Source organism: Arvicanthis niloticus, chromosome 1 (genome assembly GCF_011762505.2).
Source record: "Arvicanthis niloticus isolate mArvNil1 chromosome 1, mArvNil1.pat.X, whole genome shotgun sequence".
NCBI lineage: Eukaryota > Metazoa > Chordata > Mammalia > Rodentia > Muridae > Arvicanthis > Arvicanthis niloticus.
In genome coordinates this window covers 67,902,935-67,927,664 of record NC_047658.1, presented here as the reverse complement: position 1 = coordinate 67,927,664, position 24,730 = coordinate 67,902,935, and the positions used below count along the sequence as shown (strand labels likewise).

The following is a 24,730-nucleotide window of genomic DNA, read 5'->3' as shown; positions in this document are numbered from 1 at the left end:
CGCATCCAGTGTCCTCCCTGTGACAGGCAGAGCATGGGCTAGGGAGACACACTGGAACCCAAAACATACAGGGTCCCTGTTCTTACCTTTTGTTTTTGTTTTTTTTTTTTAAAACAGAAACACTCTATTGATAGTTTAGGACAGTTAAAACACACACAAAGACAAATGAGACCACAGAAGTGTAAAATTGCAGCACATGAATTAATATTCTTCACCTCATTATTTCCTTCAACATTATCTGCCCCAACCTCCTCATAACCCTTCTCTAGAGCAGCCATGTCCTCACAGGCCTCAGAGAACTCCCCTTCCTCTATGCCATCACCCACATACCAGTGCACAAAGGCACGGTTGGCATACATCAGATCAAACTTGTGGCGAGCCCAGGCCTCAGCAATGGCTGTGGTGTTGCTCAGCATGCACACAGCTCTCTGGACCCTGGCCAGGTGACCACCAGGTACCACAGTGGGAAGCTGGTAATCAGTACTAACCTTGAAACCATAGGGGCACCAGTCCACAAACTGAATGGTACGCTTGGTCTTGATGGTGGCAATGGCAGCATTGACATCTTTGGGAACCACGTCACCATGGTACAGCAGGCAGCAAGCCATGTGTTTACCATGGCAAGGATCACATTTCACCATCTGGTTGGCTGGCTCAAAGCAAGCATTGGTGATCTCTGCTACTGTAAGTTGCTCATGGTAGGCTTTCTCAGAAGAAATGACAGGAGCATAAGTGGCCAGAGGGAAGTAGATTTGAGGGTAAGGCGTGAGGTTGCTCTGGAATTCTGTCAGATCAACATTCAGTGTCCCATCAAATCTGAGGGAAGCAGTGATGGAAGACACAATCTGGCTAATAAGGCAGTTAAGGTTAGTGTAGGCTGGGTGCTCAGTGTCGAGGTTTCTATGACAGATGTCATAGATGGCCTTATTGTCTACCATGAAGGCACAATCAGAGTGCCCCAGGGTGGTGTGGGTGGTGAGGATGGAACTGTAGGCCTCAACCACAGCAGTAGAAACCTGGGTGGGGGCTGAGTCAATGGAGAACTCCAGCTTGGACTTTTCCTTCATAATCAACAGAGAACAGCTCCATCAGCAGGGAGGGAGATCCAGAGCCAGTGCCCCCACCAAAGCTGTGGAAAACCACGAAGCCCTGAAGACCTGTGCACCAGTCAGCCAGCTTGTGAATTCTGTCCAAGACGAGGTCAATGATCTCCTCGCCAATGGTGTAGTGGCCATGGGCGTAGTTATTGGCAGCATCTTCCCTGCCTGTGACGAGATGCTCAGGGTGGACGAGCTGTGGGTTCCAGGTCATGAACACTGCCCGGGGCTCAGGCTTGCCAGCTCCTGTCTCACTGAAGAAGGTGTTAAATGAGTCATCTCCTCCCCCAATGGTCTTGTCACTTAGCATCTGGCCATCAGGCTGGATGCTGTGTTCCAGGCAGTAGAGCTCCCCAGCAGGCATTGCTGATCTAAACACCAGCCTGGCCAACGTGGATGGAGATGCACTCATGCATATTTAGTCCTTGAAGTGGTCCACAAAAACTGAGCAAGTAAAGAGGGGGGTGACGAAGATCTCCCACTAGCAGACTACCAAGGAGGCCGGGGGAGAAGCTGTGTGTTTGTCCTTACTTCTTAAAGCTTATGGGATATCATGCTTAGTAATAGAGCCTTCGTTAGCACTTCATGTGCCATGTCCTTTACATGTTACCGTGGCAACTCCACGAGGTAAGTAAATCTCCAATTTGTAGATGAGGAAACTGAGGCACAGATAGGCTAAACAATTTGCACAGGGGTCAGGCAGTTAATAAATTGGCAGAACTGGATTAGAACCTCCAATACCTCGCTCAGGCCTGTATCCTTGTTTGCACTTAGTATATAAATGTATCTTTTAACTATGGTATTATCTAAGAGTGATCTACAAACTGTAAGTATATTGTATAGCCCACCATCTGTGTTAGTTTGTCTGCCATTATATAGACACGCCCATTCTACTTTCTATATGGTATAAGTACCAGGAATCCAAACATGATGAGGTCAGGGTGAAGAGGGTGTCAGCCATGGTTCCTACGGAAACAATGCTTGGGTTAAAATTGGAAGGACATTTGTGGGCAATTAATTTTCAGCAATGTCACCAATCTCATCCCATCGACTTTCCAACATGGGAGCCGCTGCAGCTGGATAGATGTTAAGAATTAAGTCAATCTCCCACATCACACCAATCCAAAAATTAACTCCAAATGTATCAAAGTCTGTAAGAATTGATACTGTAAGACTCTTAGAAGAACACATTGTCTCAAGCCCTTGTGGCCTTTGCATGATTTCTTAAATGTGATAGCAACAGTGCAAGCAACAAAAGTTAAGTTAGATTCATTGGAGATCATCCGATGAAAAGCTTTTGCTCTTCAAATTAAACCATCAAAAGAGGAAAACCAGAACACACAGAATGAAAACAATTTTTGTAAGTCATGTATCCAATAGGAGATTTGTATCTGTAATATATAAAGAACTCTTGCAGAACCCACTTAAGGTCTGAGAAGCTATGTCTCTAAAGATTGCATGACTGGCCAGGAAGGCCCTGGAAAGATGACACTACTAGCCAGCAGACAAACACAACTCAAACCACAGCCTCCCTAGTCACACACACCAGTCATAATTTTAAAACAGTCAAAGTGTTGATACAGAAGTGAAGCTGTTGGAGCTCTGATTTGCTACTGGGCAATGTGGTGCAGCCTCTGTGGCAGGGTCTGGTAATTCCTCAAAGGATTATTATACATGAAAATCATATGACCCTGCAATTTCATTCCTAGGAATTTTCCCAGGAGAAATGAAAACATATGCCCACACAAAAACTTGCCAACGTGAGTGTTCATTAGCATTTTCCTAATACCTAGGATGTGGAAACTACTTAGAAGCCTGCCCACTGGTGACTGGATTGCTAGTGTGGTATCACCCATGTAATAGAGTGTTATGTGGCCAGGAATAGAGTGAAGTATTGAAGTACAATGTGGATGAGCCTTGAGGACACAAAGGAAAAGGAGCACTAAGTGACAGGAGCCAGTCACATAAGGCCACATGCTGAGATTCCATTCATATGAACTGTCAAGGATAGACAAAGCCGGAAAGATGGAGATAGTGGCTGCCCTACTCACACACACATACACACACACACACACACACACACACACACACTCACACACACACACTCACACACACACACTCACACACACACACACTCACACACACACACACACTCACACACACACACTCACACACACACACTCACACACACACACACTCACACACACTCACAGTCACACACACTCACAGTCACACACACACTCACACACATACTCACACACACACACACACACTCACACTCACACACACACTCACACTCACACATACACTCACACACATACTCACACTCACACACACACTCACACACACACACTCACACACACACACTCACACATACACTCACACACACACACACACACACGAGTTACACAAAAAATTGGTTATTTTAAAGATCTAAATGGGGGCAGGGCTCAGAGGTTAAGAGCACACTGACTGCTCTTCCAGGGGTCCTGAGTTCAATTCCCAGCAACCACATGGTGGTTCACAACCATCTGTAATGGGATCTGATGCCCTCTTCTGGTGTGTCTGAAGAGAATGACAGTGCACTCACATACATAAAATAAATAAATACATCTTAAGAAAAGACAAAGAGTATAGAAATGTTAACTATGGGCCTAGGAGAGGTTGGGGTTTGGCGAATGCCCTGTAAATGGAGGGTTCTATTATATAAAAGCCCTGGGATGAGAAGCCTGGTGTGTTTAAGAAAGCAGAGGAGACCACATGACAGGAGCTTGTAGAATAAAAGAGAGAAGGGAGAGAAGAGGCCCTGGTCTGGCAGTGGTCCAAAAATGTCAGCAAAGGGACATGGCCCCCATGCTTGCTTGAGCTGTCCAGTTACTCTCCTCTTCATTTCACCCTGGGACAGGATGCAGGGTACAGAAGGAGTCCAGGTAGCTTGTAATCAATGCCTGTAAGCACCGGGCCTGACCCCTGGTGTGTGGTATGGGCACGTGAGCCTCTCTCCCTGAGCTCTAGTTTGCATTATCACATGGCTTTCCCCTCCTCCCTTCATCACTGAGCTCCTGTGAGAAGGGGCCATAGGATGGCGCCTAGTGTTCTCTAAAGAAGGTTAAAAGGTCACGATGCATCTGCCCAGCTGCCTTCCTCCCTTCCTACATTCCAGTTCAGCTGGAGCAGGGGGGCTTTGATGTACCAAGATCTGCTCCTGAAACTGGAGGGACTTTAAGATCTCGAATCCTAACATTCAGGCAACTGTCAGAGATATCAAGGAGTGGGAGATCTGGGAGCCCCAGAACTGGTCTGTATCCCCAGGGCCTTACTAATTGGATGAGAGTGCAGAGGCTCGGTCTTGGCAACTGGAGTCTGTTCATTTGTTCAAAGAACAAACACAGAGGCCTCTGTGCAAGCTGAGAGTTCATTCGGCTCAGTACCAGCTCTGGATTAGCAGAGGCTGCTGACTCTGGGGGAAGGCCTGAGGTCCATTAGGACCAGAGGAAGCTAAGTCAGCAAGTCAGACAGAGAAAGGAAGGGGGCCTTCTGATCTGGCTTCCACACTGTGCACACATAACAGAACACAAAGCACAGGCCTGCGAAGCTCAGACCCTTGGCCATTCCAGGAACAGAGCAGCCTACAGTTACAGTGCCGTGGCTGTGAGGCATTTGTCCTTCTGTGGTCAACACTGGGCATCTTTTCAAAGTCCTACTCTGTCCAAGTCACCCCAGCCAACAATCTGCTGAAAGGGGCCACTTACCTTCTGTCCACTCCAACCATTCCTGTCAGGACCTGTACGTACATCATCCCAAGTCGGGGCTGAGCTCAGAAGCAGATTCCCATATATCAGCCGAGCCTGGATCTACTCTCCACCTTCTGGTGTTGTCCCTGATATGCCCAAGCTGCTTTGATACCCCCTACCTTCCCCTTCCCGATAATCACTCCCTTCCGTATCTTCTGTGGACTTTACTGTTCATCTACTCTCCTCCTAACTGTATCCCTTACAGTATTTCCCCCACCCCCACCTCATCCTCCATTCTCCCTCTTCACAGTGGATACATAGATCCACATTGGATACATGACTCACCACGATCCTCCAAAACCTCCATATCTCCCTACCCTTGGGACAAAACCCATTCCTCTATGTGGTCATGGTGGCCCTTGTTTTGCTGGCTCCTGAGAGCTGCTGTGCTCCAACCTCTTCAGTTGACACCATTCCTCACAGTAGCCAGACCTCTGGGTCTCCGCCTTCCGTTTGAGTCTCTGCCCTCAAACTCCCTCTGCCCAGGACTTATTCTTCTCTCTATGTAACCTGCCTAGCAAACCCTCTTAATACCTCAAGGGTCACATCTTCCCAAATCTTCTCAGATGGTGGCATTGAGCCCCCTCCTGTGCCCTCAACTTCTCGATCCTCCATATGTTTGCGTGCAAACGGGATGGCAATTAGGAAGCCCCTGGAGGCTCAGGGTGTGTCCAGTTCCTTGAGCTCTCAGCCCTGCTTCTCTGTTTCTCACTAGAGCACAACACGACAGCATTTTGGGATTTGAACCCTCATCCAAATCTTTAGCTGTGTGCTGTACCCGAAGCTCTGTTACTTGGGCCAGCACCCTGGACCCTGGTTTCTTTCTCTGCAAGGTACTAATGATACTAATGCTACTAACTGTGGGGGTGCTGTGGGAATTACATGAGGTGACACGTGAAGACTACTCAGAGTGGCACCTGGCATGCTGCAAGCGGTATGGAAGGCTTTACAGATTCCTAGGCTTGACAGCCTATGTACCACGCTTTTCTCCTCTAGGCAGGGAATCGTCATGGGGTATGTTAGCCAGGGCCATACTGACAAACTTCAAAGCTCCTCTAAGGCCCAGTGTAGCTCCAAGAAGCAGCACACATTTTGGATAGATGAAGAGGACCCTGGGGTACTGGCTGACATGCCTGCAGGAGTAAGACACGTCACGTATCTGCTTTGTGTTCTCTGAGCTGGGCTGCAGTCAAGGAGGGTTCATATTCCCAAGTACCCCAGACACGGCCGATAAGGATGCCTCCAACTCTGCTCTGGAAAGCTCTCTGACTTAATCTCTGTAGATAGGGCCAGAAGGGGGAGGGAAGGTGAGCCTTCTGCTTTCTGAGAAGTCTAAGAGGCAGACTTTAGTTGCTGGACACCATCTGGTGTGCTCCACTGTCCCAGCTCCTGCAAGACATTCCCTCCTCTGCCTCTCCCCCTTTTAGCACTGACCAGAGCCTGTCAGGGCCTGACCAGGCCTCCTGGGCTTTCTCTCATATTGTGGTCAGTCCGTGAGCAGCCTGTGGAGAGATCCTTACTGGATGGAGCTCACAGAGTGTGGGCCCTCAGAACTCCTCTCTGCCCAGGCCCCTTAAAACTCACCCCTCCTTGCTCCCAGCTGCTCAGTTCAAACCCCCGTTCCTTTGAGAGACTCTCATATGGCAAATGTATTTTTCATAAAAGTTGGTGACCTGTCCAAGAGCCCCAACCTGAGGCCTGCAGCTCAGCCCGTGGCACAAAAGCAGGAGGGGTGACTGCAAAGTCTCCATCATGAGTTGCAAGGGTGTCCCTGTAACCCAGTGTCTTGTCACCAGACACCTGAGACAGTGGCTTGGAACAATGACATTGTTTTGCTCTCAAACCTGCCTTCTGGCAGAGCTCAGGGGAGAGGTGGCTTCTGCTCTAGGTGACCTTCCATAACCTGGGGGGAAGGGATGTCTGGGGGATGAAGTCACTTGAAGAGTCCTTCACAAGCATGCCACTCCGCTGAGGGTGGCTGTTGACTGTGACATTAGCTGGGACAGGGGCTTTCTCATGAAGGATGTCATCATCGTTGCCATCACTAGCCCTCAGCTAAGGTTACGCTTAGGAAGTGATGTGATGTCACTTCTGCCATTTCCTCTTCATTGAGGAAATTCCAACGGTGACAGTTTCCAGAGGAAAGGTGATGGACTCCATCTTCCCATGGGAAATGATAAGGTTTAAATAACTGCAAATACTCCAGAGGCCAGTTGTAGACGGCCATCATCTGTCACAGGGGCCTTCCTGGCTCTTGTGGGTGTCTTACTTCTTTGATGGGAGTGGGACACACTGCCTGCCCTTCTCCTACGTTGGAAGCATGGTCCCTGTTTATCTACCGAGTTTTAGCAGCAATGCTGGCCCCGCTGTGGTGCCAAGGGCCTTATTTCCTTGGATACCAACCACATCCTCCTACAAGTGGGCAATGCACCCTACTGTGCAGGTAAGGCAGCCGAGGCCACCAGAAATCACCAGGGAAGCTGCAGTATAAAGCAAGGTCTGAGGAGCTATGAGGGCCTGCTCTTTGACTTGTGTCCCCAGTTCAAGATAAAGAAGACACAGTAGGGGTGAGATTTGCATTCTTTAGCTTCAGACACATGGCCTCCAGTACATTCTCCCAGACACGTAGCTCTCTCTAGACAGTACAAGCTTATGGGGGAGGCAGGTCAGCAGACACCTGGGGAATGGCCGTCTCCACTCACCGGTGGGGATTCCCCGGTTCCTGTTGGCTATTTTTAGGCTTTGTGGGCAACCACAGAACCACATGTGGGGGTTAGCACGGCCAGCCAAGTCCGGAAGCTACCGTTCTGATGACGGAAGAAGGCATCTTAGGTCAGGGTGCACCTCACTTTCTTCCTCGTTCCTTTGGCTTGACTTGGTTTCCTCATTTGGAAGACCGTGGGCCATAGCAAGCACGGTAGTATGGTAGTGTGTGTTTTCACCAGCTCGAGGTGTCCTCTCTCCTGCGCAAAAGTAAGTCTTACCAGAAAAGAAGCTGGATGGAGGAGAAGGCATAGAATAGGCTGGCTTTTACTCACTGGGCCTCAGCCTCCCCAAGTAAAGGAAGCTCATAGGAATTAGCTAGGGATATGGATGTGGGTGTGTAGTTTAACCATAGGGAACACTGCAGCCTAGGTCTTAGAACTATGATCCTGCTTGCCATGTAGGTGACTTTACAGGATTATTTCATGTCATAACCAGAATAAAAAGGGCTTTGAAAGCCCCAAGGACTGTGCTTAAGATCAGCAACCCTCCTAGTACACACTTGGGGACAACTATGGTGGGGGGTGAAACCCAAGGCATTGCCATCCCTGTCACTACTGTGGTGCTCTGAAGGCTTTCTGCCCTGGTCTCTGAGGAGCCCAAGCTTCACCCCTACCCTGCTGTACCCCTCAGTCTTACCTTTTGGGTCTCAGGAAATCATGTTCCCGGAAGTGCCATTGACTGTGGTTAGGACTCAGAAGTTCTGTGATTTCCTAGGATGAACAGAAAGAAAAGGCAGCCAGAGGCTACCACTGCCACAGGCACTCACACACAACTGCTACATGGACAGGCACACCTGCTGCACAAATGTTCCTCTCCACTGGCTCAAAGAACTCAGCACACACTCATTCAACCAAGCACAAGCACAGGCAGAACATCTACCCATATTTCTACATTAGGATGCCTCACAAATCGCATAAGCCTTACATAAACATATCTGTGCCCCCACTTATGTACATGAACATACTTAAATGCATACTTATGAAAAAAAGCACAAACATGCACACACACACACATATTGATTTATATCCCAGTGTTATACACTTCTGTGTATATGCATCTGCTCAGAAGATACCTGTTTGAGTTGTGAAATCGCGCATACCCATAGATGCTCACACAAACAATGGTTTACCTGGGTAAACACAAGCATATGTCTATGCTTCTGTTGCATATATTTATACCCAATAGCAACCAGCAAAGATAATAGACATCTGCACATGTGGACAACTACCACACACCTGAGACATCTGCACACACATCCACACACCTGCATACCCACACTAAGACCTTACACACGGAAACATGTACAAACTCAGTGCTCCTGTGCGACACGTACATATCTGCCTCTTCCGAGCCCTGAAAGCCCCAGCCCGTGGGTGCGTAGGAAGTCAAGCTAGCCGCCCTCCATGTGGGGGCCAAGATGGAAAGTATGATCTGAGCCACCTTTGTAAGAAGAGAGAAGGCAGGATAAGGGTAAGGGGTATTTCCAGGTTGTCGCAGCATCAGTGTGCCTGGGTGTCCATACCTGATCACCTTTTATGGGTCTATCCAGCTGTTTGAGACACTCATGGTCAACATGAGAACCAGTTTCTTCTTCAGTGAGGGACCAAACCCTGGGCAGTAGTGCATGTGGGCTGCTCAAAGGGTTAGGGATGGAGAAAGGAATGGGCCTGGGGTTGAGCTATATAGTATGCAGTTGCAAGGAGGGATGCTGAGCAGAACCTCTGGGAACATTAGGCAAAGTTTCTAAAGGTGTAGCAACTTGATGATCAACTCCCGATCAATGTTTCAAGTGGTCAGTTTGCTAGATAATACTAATGTATTACACTCACCACTCGTTTTCTTCCATTCAAAAGCATGCAGGGCTGGTAAAATGGCTAAGCAAGTTAAAGGTGCTGCCGCCAAGCCTGATGACCATAGTTTAATCCCCATGTCCGTATGATGGAAAGAGAGAACCAACTCCTTCAAGTTGTCCTCTGACCTCTGATGGGTTCATGGCATGTAAATACACACACAAATGTAATAAACAATTTAAAAGCATATAGCAATTAATATTTAATATTCAGACAGATTAATATTTGTTTTCATTTTGTATGCAAAACAGTACGTTAAGGACTGCTCCAGAGCTCAAAAGCTAAAGATCAGAGAATGGCTTAGCTTTATCTTGTTTCTAAGACAGAATTTCTTGGTGTAGCCCTGGCTGCCCTAAAACTAAAACTAAAACTAAATTCAGTAAACCAGGCTGGCCTTGAACTCAAGAGATCTGCCTGCCTCTGCCTCCCAAAAGCTGAGATTAAAGGTGGGTGCTACCACTGTATTAAGGCCACCTGGTGGGATATTGGCTTAGTTTAATAAAGGTACTTAATACTTGTACCTGGAGAGGGACTTTCTGGAGACATCTGCCAGGAACAGCCTTCTGGAGCCTTATAGGGACTTTCTGGGAACACCTGTCTTCAGGTGCCACATGTGACCTGGACTTTCATTCTCCTGTTTTGCCCTGTGAGTTTGGCCAAGTCTTTGTTTATCCATGTTCAAAGGATTCACGTTGGGACATTTCATGAATTCCTCCAGCTTTGATCCCCGAGTATGGCTGGGGACCCAGCCACTGGTCCCAGAGGACGTGCTGATTCTGTAGAGGCAAATCAAGCTTGCTGCAAAGTCAAGCGCTGGGTTGGGGCCTCTGAATGGTGACAGTCTAGGTCCTGTCCCTGACCCCAGGTGGGCGGGGCTGGCTAGCTATGCTGCTTGAGGGAAGCACAGGGCTGCAGGGTGGAGCCAGGCTAACTTTCCTTTCCTGGTAATGTGCCTCGCTAACCTCATTTCCTTTTTCTGAAGGGAAATGCCATTGACATCACACAACTGGATTTTTAGCAAGGAGGAGGCGGTAGGAGAACTCGTGATCCTCTTGTAGGCAAGAAGCATGGAAGATAAAGTGAGATGCAAGCCTCACACCTCACCCCCTTCCCCTGGGGTAGATTTGCAGAGCTCTCATCTGAGGCTCCCAGACCTTGCTTTAGAGATGAGGCCCCATAGGTTGGAGAAGACCAAAGACTTGTAGACTCCTCAGCCAGTGCAGGTCCACAGATGGAGGGTACCAGTTAGCTCATCCATCTTCACAACAGCCCCTACACTTACCAACTTACCCAGACCAGAACCCAACCTCCACCTGGGAAAACTGCCTCCCAGCACCTTCCTGCTTGCAACAACACTTACTCATACCTGTCCTTGCTAGGCAATCCTGAATATGAGCCTCCTTGTTCCTCTCCAGGGCTGGTCCAGCCTAGGCTTAGTCTCCCCACACACATCCTGACCTTTTTTTCCATCTTCCATTCAGCTATCCGGTAACATCAACAATGCACAGAATCCATGAAGTGACTCTTTGGCTGCAGCCTTCCTAGAGTCCCTTAAGTGGGCATTGGGGTACCTCCATGGTACCTTACCCTCCTCTCTGCAGCTGCCTCTCAAAGGACCCATTGTTTCCTTAGCATAGAGAACATAGGAATGTTTACCTTTCCCAGCAATGCTTCCAGTGACTGAGACACCAACCCAGCCACAAAACCTTCAACCTACCGTTTGTCCTGCCTGCAAGATGTGCTGTGGTGAAGGTGGTGAAGAGCTTGAGGGATTGGCTAACCAATGACTGGCCCAGTTTGAGACCCGTGCCTCGAGAGAGAGCTCACACCTGACACTGCCTGGAGGGACAGGAACCAGAGGCTGGACAACCCAGAGACCCAGGATAGAACCAAGCACTACAGGCAGCAGCAGCAGCAGCAACAACAACAACAACAACAATAACAACAACAATAATAACAACAGCAACAAAACAACAACAACAACAATAATAACAACAGCAACAAAACAACAACAGAAGTCAATGAAATGATTAGTGGTGAAACTGTGCTATACTGTAGACCAGAGCCTAGCATCATCGTCATCAGAGAGGCTTCATCCAGCAACTGATGGGAGCAGATACAGAGACCCACAGCTAAATATTAGGAGGAGCTTCGGAATCCCAAAAAAAGAGGAGGAGAAACGATTGTAAGAGTCAGAGGAGTCAAGGACACCAAAGAAAATTTATAGAGTCAGTTAACTAGGACTCATAAAGGCTCAGAGACTGAGCTGACAATCAGGGAACCTGCACAGGACTGACCTAGGTCCTCTGCATATATGTTATGGTTGTGAACCTTGGTCTGTCTTCCACTCTTTTGCCTCCTTTGGGGACCCTTTCTTCCTACTTGGTTGCCTAGTACAGTCTTAATATGAGGGGATGTGCCTAGTTTTATCCCTGGAAAGTCTGCCTTCTACTGAAGGGAAACAAAGGAGTGGACCTGGGGGAGAGGGGTGTGGGGAGCTGACAGAAGGCGGCTATCATCCTTACAGCCATCTTGAGCCATATACCCTGACAAGAGACTTGTTTACAACAGCCTGCAACAGCTAAGCACACTCTGATAACATGTTTTATATACCCAGGATCTTCCCTTGGGTGTGTGAGACTTAAAGGTATGTGACTTAAAGGTGTGACTTAGAAGTGAGACATATAAAAGGCGAGAGGCAGACAGAAGAGGAACTCGAGACTTAGAAACTTGGAAGAAAACTTGAAACTTGGAACTTGGAACTGGGGAAGAGACTAGCAACTTAGAACAGGAATTAGGACTTGAGACTTATTACAGCTGGAACTTAGAATTAGGACTTGGAACTTGGGACTGGGAACTAGGGATTTGGAGAGAGGAAGAGAGACTGAAGAATAAATGGGATTGAATCACACTCTGTCTGGTCTCCACTCTTCAAGTCCGTCCTCACTCTCTCTCTTGCTGAACCCCAACCCTCGGATCAGAGCAGCTTGGGGCAGTGCCAGCTCTAACAATTTAGCCCCCAAGGCTTTTGGCAGTGCAGGTTCCAACACTGATGGAGTCATTTTGGCCCCCAAATGTGGGGCAGAGCGGTTTTCAACAGAGGGGGTCAGAGGTGGCAGAGAGGGACTGGAAGGAGCAGAGGGAAGGGAAACTGGTCAGGAAATAATATGAGAGAATAAAAAAACTATATTGTATCAAAACAGAATTTTAAAAAAGAAAGAAGGAAATGGTTACTCTGTCACTCATGCTCTCTCCTCTGCTGGTACCCCTGGGAAACTCAGCTGCCTTCTCCCTCCCGAGGGGGGAAGCTCATCTCTTGGCCTGTGAGTCTGAGTCTTCTAGCTTCTTGAGGGCAGCAAAGGTGCTTACTGTGGAAAATTTTAAGCACACAACGAAAATAAAAAGAGACAATCCATTTGCCTAAGAATTTCATGAATTTATTGTTTTTAGTAGCTGAGTAATACTCCATTGTGTACATGTACCACATTTTGTGTATCCTTTCCTCTGTTGAAGAGCATCTGGGTTCTTTCCAGCTTCTGGCTATTATAAATAAGGCTGCTATGAACATAGTGGAGCATGTGTCCTTGTTATATGTTGGAGCATCTTTTAGGTACATGCCCAGGAGTGGTATAGCTGGGTCCTCAGGTAATACTATGTCCAATTTTCTGAGAAACCACTAGACTGATTTCCAGAGTGGTTGTACCAGCTTACAATCCCACCAACAATGGAGGAGTGTTCCTCTTTCTCCACATCCTCCCCAGCATCTGCTGTCATCTGAGTTTTTAATCTTAGACATTCTGACTGTTGTGAGGTGGAATCTCAGGGTTGTTTTGATTTGCATTTCCCTGATGACTAAAGATGTTGAACATTTCTTTAGGTGCTTCTTGACCATTCGATATTCCTCAGTTGAAAATTCTTTGTTGAGCTCTGTACCCCATTTTTAATAGGGTCATTTGATTGTCTGGAGTCTCATTTCTTGAGTTCTTTGTATGTTTTGGGTATTAGCCCTCTATCAGATGTAGGACTGGTAAAGATCTTTTCCCAATCTGTTGGTTGCCATTTTGTCCTATTGACAGTGTCCTTTGCCTTACAGAAGCTTTGCAATTTTGTGAGGTACCATTTGTCAATTCTTGCTCTTAGAGCATAAGCCATTGGTGTTCTGTTCAGGAACTTTTCCCCTGTGCCCATGTGTTCAAGGCTCTTCCCCACTCTCTCTCCTACTAGTTTCAGTGTGTCTGGTTTTATGTGGAGGTCCTTGGTCCACTTGGACTTGAGTTTTGTACAAGGAGATAAGAATGGATCAATTTGCATTTTTCTACATGCTGACCTCCAGTTCAATCAGCATCATTTGTTGAAAATGCTGTCCTTTTTCTACTGGACAGTTTACGCTCCTTTGTCAAAGATCAAGAGACCACAGGTGTGCAGGTTCATTTCTGGGAGGATGGGTAAGATTCTGCACAGAGCCTTACCAACTAAGACAGAAGTGCACTGCTTTTGATAATGCATATTCCACGATGGGTAAGGAAGACATTCTTGTCAGAATGACCTAAGATAGGCTCAGTCTTGTTTATAAAATGAAAAAGGGGAAGAAGCAGAGAGCTTTTGGGGCTGCTTGACAAGAATCTGACATGGGCCAAGGACAAGGAAATGGACATCAGGCAGGAATCTGATATTAGGCTAGAACAAAAAAGTAATTTCAGGCAGGAATCTAAATTTTAGGCTAGAACAAGGATGTAGGCTTCAGACATGAAAAGGACTTTGGGCTAGGACAGGGAAATAGGCTCAAACATTTTGGTCATCTTGATAAGCCCTTAGAAACAGTGACCATGGGAGAGATTGTGGAACTTTGTTTTTTGTCTTGCTTGTTCCTTGATTATTTGCATCTATTGTATTGCTAGTTTCTCAACCTAAAACTGACCTTAATACTTGCATGTAATTAAAATGGTATAAAATGGTATAAAAGCAAAGGAATAAAAGTATAAAAGGTATAAAAGGAGGAAGGGGGGATGGGATAGGGGTTTCCTAGGGAGGGGAAATGGAGAAAGGGGATGGCATCTGAAATGTAAATAAATAAAATATCCAATTAAAAAAAAAGAGCTGAGTCCCATGCAATATTTGTCCCCTTTTTAGTAAGCAGAGCTGTTCACCTGTTGTTTAAAGGACACTTACTTAACCAGGCAGGTAGTGCTCACCTTTAAATCCAGCACTGGGGAGGCAGAGGCAGGAGGATCTGTAAGTTTGAGGCCAGCCTGGTCTACAGAGTGAGTTACAGGACTCCCTATGGCTACACAGAGAAACCCTGGGAATGTAGCTCAGTTGTTAGAATGCTTGCCCAGCATGCACGAAGCTCTGGGTTGGATGCCCAGGACAACATAAATTAGGTGTGGTGGTACATGCCTGCAAACCCTGGATGTGGAAGGATGAGGCAGGACAATCATAATCTCAAGGTCAGCCTTGGCTACATAGTAAGTTAACCTGAGCTGTCAGACTGGAAAAAGCATTCAAGCATGGCCCAGTGCAATGATTCAGTACGTAAGGGCACTTGCTACCAGGACTGATGACCTAAATATGAGCTCTAGGAGCACATGGTGGAACGAGAGAACCAACTCCTAAAAGTTGTCATCTGACCACTCACATGCCAGGCATAAATAAATAAATGTAATGAAAAGTCATTATAAAGACCCAAACTGAAGAGTTTGGGTTGTTATTTTAAGGAATGCTTAGGCTTAGAAGGCTTTTGCTCAGATCCTTTGGTGTCTATATTTGGATGTCTAGTCCCTAATGCTGGAAACCTCAATATGGACATGATGCCTGACCACTCTGGGGCATCGGTTCTCTCCTGCCACCACTCGGGTTCCTGGCTGGCTAGCTGGCTGGGTGCCAGGTGAGCCATCACACCAGCCCTATTTTTTTTATTCTTATGAAGTATATGTTCTTGTTTCTAAAAATATTCTGCAAATGATGTATTTTCAGTGAGGATATTTTTGCCTCTATTCCTTTGACCCCATTTCTTCTCTCTTCTACAGATAAAAATTTCTTATGTTTGTTTATTTTAAATATTTTCTTAATTAAGGAAAATGTGCACATGGTTATGTATCCTCTCCCCTTTTTTGATAAAAAATAGGGTGCCATACTATTTTCTCCAGCTTTATTCTCACTTGATGGTGTGCCCTGGAGACTATTGGTCAGGACAGAGAGCCCCCTCCTTCCCTCCTGTGGTGAACCCAGCCCTACTAATGGTCCTTCATGTTTTCACACTGCAGAGGACCCAGCCATGAATAGCTTTATGTGTGTGTGTGTCTTGCTTCTGTTAGCATATCTCTGGAATCAATTCATAGAAGCAAGATTGCTTGGCCGAAGGATATAGATATGTAACTTTTCTAGAAATTTTAAAATTCTCCTCCATATAAGGCTCCTACCATTTCATATTCCCAGCAGACTGGGTATGAGAAGGCCCATTTTCCCACGGTACTGCCAATGGGGGTCTGGTCTCCAGCCTTTGGCTTATGGCCAGTCTCAAAGATGAAAAGGAGCATCTTGGCCAAGTTTTTATCTAACTGTGAAGAAGGTTCTCCAGTGCCCTGAAGGGAGCCCTGAGAGAGAGTTCTGGAACAAAGGAATAGGCATACACACACACACACACACACACACACACACACACACGCGCGCGCGCACACACACACATGTGCACACACACGCGCGCGCACCACTGATACTCGAGGTATTACCAAAATCTATATTCCATCTGTTGGTATCAGGCTCTGAACCCAGTGACATCACATCTAGGCAACCCTACATCATTGCCAAGGCAACCACCATACTACATTCCAGAATCCACCTGGCTACCTCCCACCCTTACCTGCAAGAGGCTATGTCACCACCCATATAAATAAGCAGAATCCCCTGACCTCTCTCTCTCTTCTTCTTCTTCTTCTTCTTCCCCACTTCCACCTTTGCCCTATCTCCTGAATAAACCCCACTTGAAACCTTTTGGTCTGGTGTGGTCTGTTCCAAGCTGTGAGCAAACAAACATCATTGGTTCCTTGGCTGGGAATCGAACCTGGGTCAACTGCTTGGAAGGCAGCTATGCTCACCACTATACCACCATCTTTGTTAGCCTAGACCTAAATGGGGGGGGGGGCCCTGGGGCCACTCTTTCCAGCTCTTATGTAATTGGTATGCTCTCTCTTCTGCAGCTCTCAAACCTGGGTCTTATTCCTTCTCAGGCATGGCAGTTCTCCTTCTTCTTTCAGGACTCTTGCCCGTGAATCTTAAATTCTAGGGTCCGTCTTCCTACCCAGTCATTGGCTGCCGGCAACTTTATTTACCAGTCAGAACCAACTGGGGGCAGGGACCCTCAGCATCTTACATATGGATTCTTGTGTGATTTGGGGAACCCAAATAACATGATGCAAGCTTCAGGCCAAATCCACAACAAAAAATGAGATGTCTATTACCTCTAAGTTTTGGAGGCTGTAAGTCTAAGCAGTGAGGGCCAGACTGTGGCAAGGGTTTCACCCAGAAGGTGAAGGCTGGATGTGGTGTGGAAGGAAGACATCTGGACAGGAAGCTCGGGAGTTGGTGTGATGGGTGGTTTCTTTCAACTTGACAGGAACCTACCCATATCTGGAAAGAGGGATTCTTGACTAACAAAATGCCTTTATCAGATTGGCCTGAAGGTGAGTCTGTAGGGCATTTTCTTCATTAATGATTGATGTGGGAGGACCAGCACATCCTGAATGACATCAAAGCAGGCTGAGCAGGCCACGGGGACAAGCAAGTGAATCATGTGCTCCCATGGTTTCTGCTTGAGTCCCTGCCTCCAGGTTTTTACCTTGAGTGTCTGGCCTAATTTGATGATGTAGTGCAACCTGAGAGGGGAAATAAACGCTCTCCTCCTTAAGTTGCATTGGTTGTGGTCTTTATCACAGCAACAGAAACCTAACTAGCACATAGGGGTGGGCCAGGCTCAGAAGTACTACATCATAACCTCTCAGAAGGGCTCCATCAGTTAATTCCTTTTGAGGACACAGCCCCAACAACCTAAGACACTCGGCTCCACCTCTTAAACATTCCATCATCTCTCACGTCACCATTTAAAGACCAAGCTTCCAAAACATGAACCACTGGGAGGGACGTTCAACATCTAAACCACAGACCCCATTCACGGCAACTCTGCAAATGTTGTTTGAGTGGCCATATGTTGCTTCTCTGTTCCAATATATGTTCGTGTATTTCCTTTCTGTTGCTGCTAGACTTCTAGATCATTTCCAGATTTTTGCCGTTATGAAAACATTCTTCCACGTTGATCTTAGTTTACATTGTGGACTTTCACCCCTCAGAGCTGATTCCTGGAATCCCAGCGCTGTGATCCGAGTTCATGGTTTTTCTTGGCCACACTCAGAGGGGCGAGTCAGTTAAGCTTTGCTCCGTGACTCTGTAGAGTCTCTGCCTTGGCCTGCTTCTCAGAGCCTGAGATCTAGTCCAGACTCACTCACACCTAAGGCTGCTAAGAAGATGCATGAGCTGTGGCCCGCCTGGGACAAGAAGTGGGCCTCTCGTAGCATCCATTCATCCTCTGCCTTTCCTGGGCTATAAACAGATGGACCTGGAGCCAACAGGAGGAAACCACACACAGGCAGTGAGGAAACAGAGAGGTGAGGGGCAGTATTGATAGCACTCACAGGGCAGTGGAGCAAATGCTGGGGTCAGACCTTCCCACTCTGGGAAGAATTGCACAAGTCAAAGATGCGGGGACTTGGGAGGCTGACTGAAAGAAGCAGCAAGTGCGTGTAGTGATAGGAGCATAGCTCTACCTTGACAGATGAGGTGGGGCAGGGGGCCTCTCCAAGTCAAGTCCAGAGACACTGAATCTTATCCCACAGACAGTAAAGCAGGAAATAGCAGTAATGTCCAAACTGAGAATAATCTTTAGGCTTTTAGGGATGGGGGCAAGATTGAAAGTGGAAACTGGGCAAATGTAGGGAGACACCACCCAGCCTGGAGATGGTATCAACACTGTGACAATAGAATCCGATCACGGATATGAGTGACACTGGGGACACAGAATGGAAAAAGTGACACCAACTGTTAGGGACAACAGTTTACAGACAATAGAACCGGGGATACCTGGATTCCAGTATTTCCTAAATATGACCTGGGGTAGATCTCTGGTCTACATCTAGGCTTCCATTTCCTCTACCCCAAGAAGGTTGAGCTGGCTCATCTCTGAAGACTTTTATGCCTTCAAAATTATGCGCTCCACAGGCTGCCAGGGTTCCTGCAGGGAAGAGAAGAGAGGGACCTGATGTTGAGCAAAGGGACTGCCAGGAGAGGGAGCAGGATGGGTCAGGGTTCCAGCTTGGTCTCTCCACCTCATCCATCTTGCTAATAACAGCAGGGTGGCCCCGGCCTAGGCCAGAGACCAGATGCAGGAGAGAGGAACTGTTTCAGCAAGCAGAACAGAGTTAGAATGGAGAGCTTCCAAAAAGCTGTGAACAAGTTGTGGGCTCTGGCTGGGTGCCATCAGCCTTTAGTGAGCCAGATTCAGGGAGGCAGGTCCATTTCCCCTCCTGCATCAGAGCAGCAAGATGAGAAAGAGCCTTAAGTAACTGACGGCATTTGAAAGCAAACCTTGCCTCCCCTGAGCTAAATAGGTGTCATATGGCTGCAAGGCTAAGCATCCTTGTTCTGTGTCACCTGGCTGCAGGGCTAAGCCTGCATCCTCCCACCCCACCACAACATACACAGCTGCCATCAACAGGCAGCTCTGTCTCTCCTGGCCTCAGCCAGTTTCCAGGATGGCTGTCGACCCCCACCCCCACCCCCTTGGCTTTAGTGTAAGATGGCTGCCAGTGACAGTGGAGGGGCCATGCTTGCCTGTAGCTATCTGGCTACAGAGAGGCAGTGAGGATGGATACTCTCTACTGGGGTTGGGATTCCTTTCCTTGACTCTGAATGGGACAACTTGGGTCCGGTTTCCATCTCATTACAGCCTCTCTAGGAATGCCCTATACTGACTGGCTTGAAGCAATTGGGATCTAGTGTGAACACTGGGAGTGGGGAGAATGGCCAAACAGATTTGGGGTTCTCTGAGGTGGTAACACTGTGCTTATGGGCACCTCAGTCTCAGCAGTGACTGAACTAGGAGGGCAGGCACCCAGGTCACTTGGGCATTGAGAAGACGAGTGTGAGGAACTTGGGCCACCCAAAGGGTAAGTGGCAGGAACTGAACTGAGAAGAATAAATATACAGAAACCCAGAGGGCTGTGAGCTGCACCTCAAGCCGGTGAGTGGTTTCTCCAGGTTCAGCCAGTCTGAACCCTAGGGCTGGCTCTGCTCCAGCCTGAGGGTGCACACACCCATCACTGCCGCTGCTTTAGAGCTGACTTTGGACTAGATCCACAGTTGGGGATGTGGGTTTGAACTCTGGCTCTAAGCTTCTGTGTTCTCTGGCAGATGGGGTTTGGGGCCCCACCTTCAGTACCGCTTGGTTTCATTGCCCGAGGGCTGGGTGAAGTGAAATGGTGCTTTGCTAACTGTGAAGTGCTGTGGGACCCCTAGGCTTCCCTTCTGCTGAATACATTAAGCGCTGGAAAGCTGTGGGGGAACAGACAGGCTTTGAATCTACTTGGCAATAGAAGAGATGTGTCCCAAGAATGTTGGTGACCTGCCCAAAGTCACACAGGACTAGAACATAGCTCTAGGCCTTGAGATGGGTCTAGTCCTAACCTGGGGTGCGGGGGCGGGTGGGGGGGGAACAGCTGACACTTGTCAGTGCCTGCTTGCACGTCCTCCAGTTTTTCGGGGGCCATTCTTCAGGGGTTCACTAAGGTGAGGTCACACTTCCTCTCCGGTGGCTTCCTGTTTTTGCCAAACAATGACCCTTTTGGGACCTGGTGCCAGCAGGCTGTAGCTGTTGCCAAAGGCCTTGCCTTCTTGCATAAGAGGAAGAAAGGTCCTGGTTCCCAGGGATGTGGCTGGCCTCATATTTAGGCATGGCTTTGAATTCAGTCATCCTTTCTGTCCTGGTCACACATGTGAGTATCCAGAAGGCCCAGCTCTAGCAGGTTCAGCAGCTCTCCACCAACATTTATTCTGTATCCAGAGGACAGAGTGTGGTGTGTCTGCAGGGACAGAGGCACGAAGGATAGCCTCCCCTTAGAGTGACTAGCTAAGTCCTCTGGCTGTCTACCTCTCGTTGCCTTAAGAGCTCAGAGCTTGTCTCCATCCTTTAGTGCAAGCAGCTTTGTCTGAAGTCCTAGGATGCACAGGGAAGCAACCCTGAGAAGCGGAGAACAGTAGAGATGGCTTTTTGGTAGGTGAGAAGTGATCAAGGTTTAGATATGAAAAGCCTGGCGCTGGGATTTGACTTTGCATATCCCACTTCCTCCACAATGCTTTTTTAAAAATCACAAACAAGGCTTGCTATGGGATGTCTTTCATCCCAGTGCTTGGGAGGCAGAGGCAAGTGGAGCTCTGAGTTGGAGGCTAGCCTGGTCTACACAGTGTGTTCCAGGATGCCAGAGCTACATAGTGAGACCCTGTCTCAGGCAAACAAATGAAAACCATTTCAAACATTGAATTTATTCATGTATTTTATGGAATGGACCTCAGCGGCATGTGTACATAGTTCAGAAGACCCCTTCCCTCCACTAGGTGGGTTCTGGGGAGCATAATCATTACTCCTGACTGTTAGCTTTTTAGCCATCTCTGCCATCTGCAGAAGGCTTTAAAAAGCAGCCAGTCTAACTGCAAACCTCCTAAGACTGGAGCTGCTGGGAGGGGTGTCTATGAGTCCATGGGGTGGGGGCTCTGATGTGAATAAAATACATGGAAGAATGGAAGAAGGGGATGATGGGAGGGAAGTAATGAGGTCCACGGTATGTTAGGCACACAGGTATCCTCATCCCCAATCCACAGGTGAGCAAGTACCACGCCATAGAAGAGTTTGGGCTGAGAGCAGAGCCAACAGGACTCCCAACTGGGCTCTGTACTGTGCCTGCTGTGCCTGCTGTGCCTGCTGTGCCTGCTGTGCCTGCTGTGCCTGAGGTGCCTGCTGTGCCTGCTGTGCCTGAGGTGCCTGCTGTGCCTGCTGTGCCTGCGGTGCCTGCGGTGCCTGCGGTGCCTGCGGTGCCTGCGGTGCCTGGCTACAAACTACTACAGGCAGAATCTATGCTCCGTGTCAGAACTGCCCATCTCCCTGCCTGGTTTGCTGTTTCTTGCATCACCTGGCCACATGCCTGAGACAGGGGAGTGACTTGGCAAGACCTGGTTCCCCAGAACCTCTAGGATTGTTTTGGCACCTGTACTGCTGTAGAGATAATTAGGAGGTTCTCACAGGCTGTCATCAGGTCCTCTTGTAACCTCTTCTCCTAGGACAGGTTATTCCTCTGGGCCTGGGGGCCTGAAAGAATCACAGCATTCCTACTAAGAGTCTTGGGGAGCTGTGACCTGGCCTCAGGTTTGTCTACCCACCCTCATCTGGGCCTAGAAATGTGACATAGAGCGTGGAATAGAAGATGTTTAAGAAGCAGAGGCTGTCCTGCTGGGCCTTAGGGCTTCTGGCAGTCCCCTGGGGGAATCCCATTTGATTCAGCAGCAAGAACCAGCTAGGAGGAAGGACTCTCATCCAATATTGTTATTGTTTGTCTTCCCACAAAAGCAGAATGTGAGTCTGGTGTGGCTCAGTGTGAATCTGCTCACCTAAATAGGTTCTCTCTCCAGCACCTCATAAACTGGATGTGGTGGCTCCGGCCTGTAATCCCAGTATTGAGAAGGTGGAGACAGGAGGATCAGTAGTTCAAGGTCACCGTTGGCTACACAGAAAATTCAAGAAAGTCTGGGCTGTATTTGTTCCTGTGTCAATATCAAACAAACCAACAATGTCCCCATCCACCTCTATAAAACAAGAGCTTCATGCAACTGAGCTGTGAGGTAGGAGTAAGAAAGTCAGGAGAGGTTTCCTCTGCGCTGCCTGTGAGGTGGCATCACGACTGCCATCTGGCCTCGGGTGAAGCCCAAGATCATAAAAAAGAGGACCAAGAAGTTCTTCAGGCACCAGTCAGACTGATGTGTGAAAATTAAGGAAACCTAGGGGCATCAACAACAGGGTGCGGAGAAGATTCAAGGGCCAGAGCCTGATGCCCAACATTGGTTACAGGAGCAACAAGAAAACCAAGCACACACTCACTGCCAGCGGCTTCCAGAAGTTTCTGGTCCACAATGTCAAGGAGCTGGAGGTGCTGCTGATGTGCAACAAATCTTACTGTGCTGAGATTGCCCACGACGTGTCCTCTAGGAAACAAAAAGCCATCGTAGAAAGAGCAGCACACATAGCTGGCCATCAGAATCACCAATCCCAACACCAGGCTATGCAGTGAAGAGAATGAATAAATGGTTTGGATGCATGTTTTGTGTTTAAATAAAACCACAAAAACTTCCAAAAAAAAAGGAAGAAAGAAAGAAAAAGAAATTCAGAAGAGGGGACAGAGAAGGAAGAAGCCAATACCACGGTGTGTTTAACCAGTCTCTACTGTGGACAAGGGAGCTGTGTTCCTCCACCACCCCAGAAAGCCCCAGAATGCCTTCCAGAATCATCACCACACAATAGAAGCTGGAAATAGACCTGCTGACTCCAGCCTCCTCTGGATGAGGGTCTATAGACATCGGGGCTATGTTACCTACCTCAATTCCACAATATCAAAGAAGCCCGCAGCAGGTTTGAAAACCTTCAACACGCGGTAAGGGTAGAACTTTGTGGGTGAGCCTGAGGCGGTGATGAATTGTTCACTTCTGCTGCAGCTTAGATCCAACGCACGCTGAGGAAGCGCTACAGAAGCGTCCTCAATGAGTTGGCCTGAGAGGATCGCTGGAGCTCTGCTGAGCGTGAGTGCGGGCGGGGGGGTGCTAAGAAAGAGGCTATGCTGTCAGACTTCATGAGTTCAAACCTTGCTCCATACGCTGCTGACTGCGGGGTCTTGATCAGCCCACAGTCCTCTGGAACTATGGTGTCCTCAACTAGAACAACGGGATGGTAATCTCTACCATACAGAAATGCTTATGAGGGGCTGGGGAGATATCTCAGTTAGTAAAGTGCTTGCTTGCAGTGCAACATGAAAGTCTTTAGACTCCATGTCAAAAAGCCAGGTGTGGTGGCATGTGCTTCTAGCCCCAGAGCTGCAGAGGCAGAGACAGGCAGATCCCTGAGGCTTAATGGCCAGCCAGCCTAGATTGAATGAGTCTCAGGCCCACAAGAGACTCTCTCTAACACAACTTGAGAAATATACTCAAGTATGACTTCTGGACGGCTCGACCAGCACATACACCCACATGTACAACATGAAGTTCCACATACATCCTCCCAAATAAAGGTTTAGGAGAATCAAGTATATCCTGAAAAATTAATGTATCGGGCAGAGTCTGATGTTGGATGTCATTACAGCCGACTCCCTTCCTCTCGTGTGAGGCTGACTCCCTTGACTCTCATTTCCCATTTCAACTGGGCCCACTCCCACCTCCTCGGAGCTCAGTACCTGTATCACCTGTGTGACCCAGCGGCCCTGGCTACCTGCCTGTGGTACAGCTTTCACCTGGCCCCAGGTTGACCAGGATATCAGTAGAAGTCAAGTGCCATTGCTCCCCCTCCTACCTGTCCTCAGGGTCTGGGCCTGTCTGTCAGAGGGTGGGTCCCACTCGTCCCCTCAATTTCATTTGTTGCAGGCCTAACCCCAGAAACAGTCATTGCTGATAGGGACTGGATAAGGTGCCTCATGCATTTAAAAAATGTGGGCAGAAGACACATATATCAGGAGATCATGTGTAGATTGGGGTTATTTCACCACAAGTTAGACTATCAGATCCTGGAAGACGGGTCTGGAATAAATCCCTTCTAACACTCAAAGGGTGCAAAGCCTGGCAATCTCAAACTTTCAGCTTTCAGTGTTAGGAGCTGAGCAGTTTCTGTTATTTTGTTACAGTAGCCAGGGAAGAAAGATAGTTTCTTTTTCTGTTGCAAATATGTTGCTTTCTCCTCATTTGCATTCAGCCTTTGTGGCTCTGTTCCTGTATTCAACCATCTCCTTGATGTAGTGGAGAGCCTGGCCACTGAGACCAGGAGATCTGCCTGTCGCCGTCTGGCTCCCCCATGCCAATGTGCTTGGCTTTTCTGTGAGTGTGGAGGATCTGAGCTCAGGTCCTAACACTTGCACAGCAGGCACTTCAT

At 48.1% G+C, this 24,730-nt stretch overlaps 1 pseudogene across 1 annotated transcript; it reads right to left on the bottom strand.

Annotated features, from left to right (window-relative positions):
- LOC117712095 (tubulin alpha-1C chain-like) lies at positions 1-18,784 on the bottom strand (annotated as a pseudogene). Its single transcript, XR_013111823.1, has 4 exons — positions 18,637-18,784; positions 8,294-18,115; positions 7,594-7,854; positions 1-2,063 (listed from the first exon to the last, which is right to left on the bottom strand). The product of XR_013111823.1 is annotated as a tubulin alpha-1C chain-like (transcript).
- Positions 18,785-24,730: the final 5,946 nt, after the last annotated feature.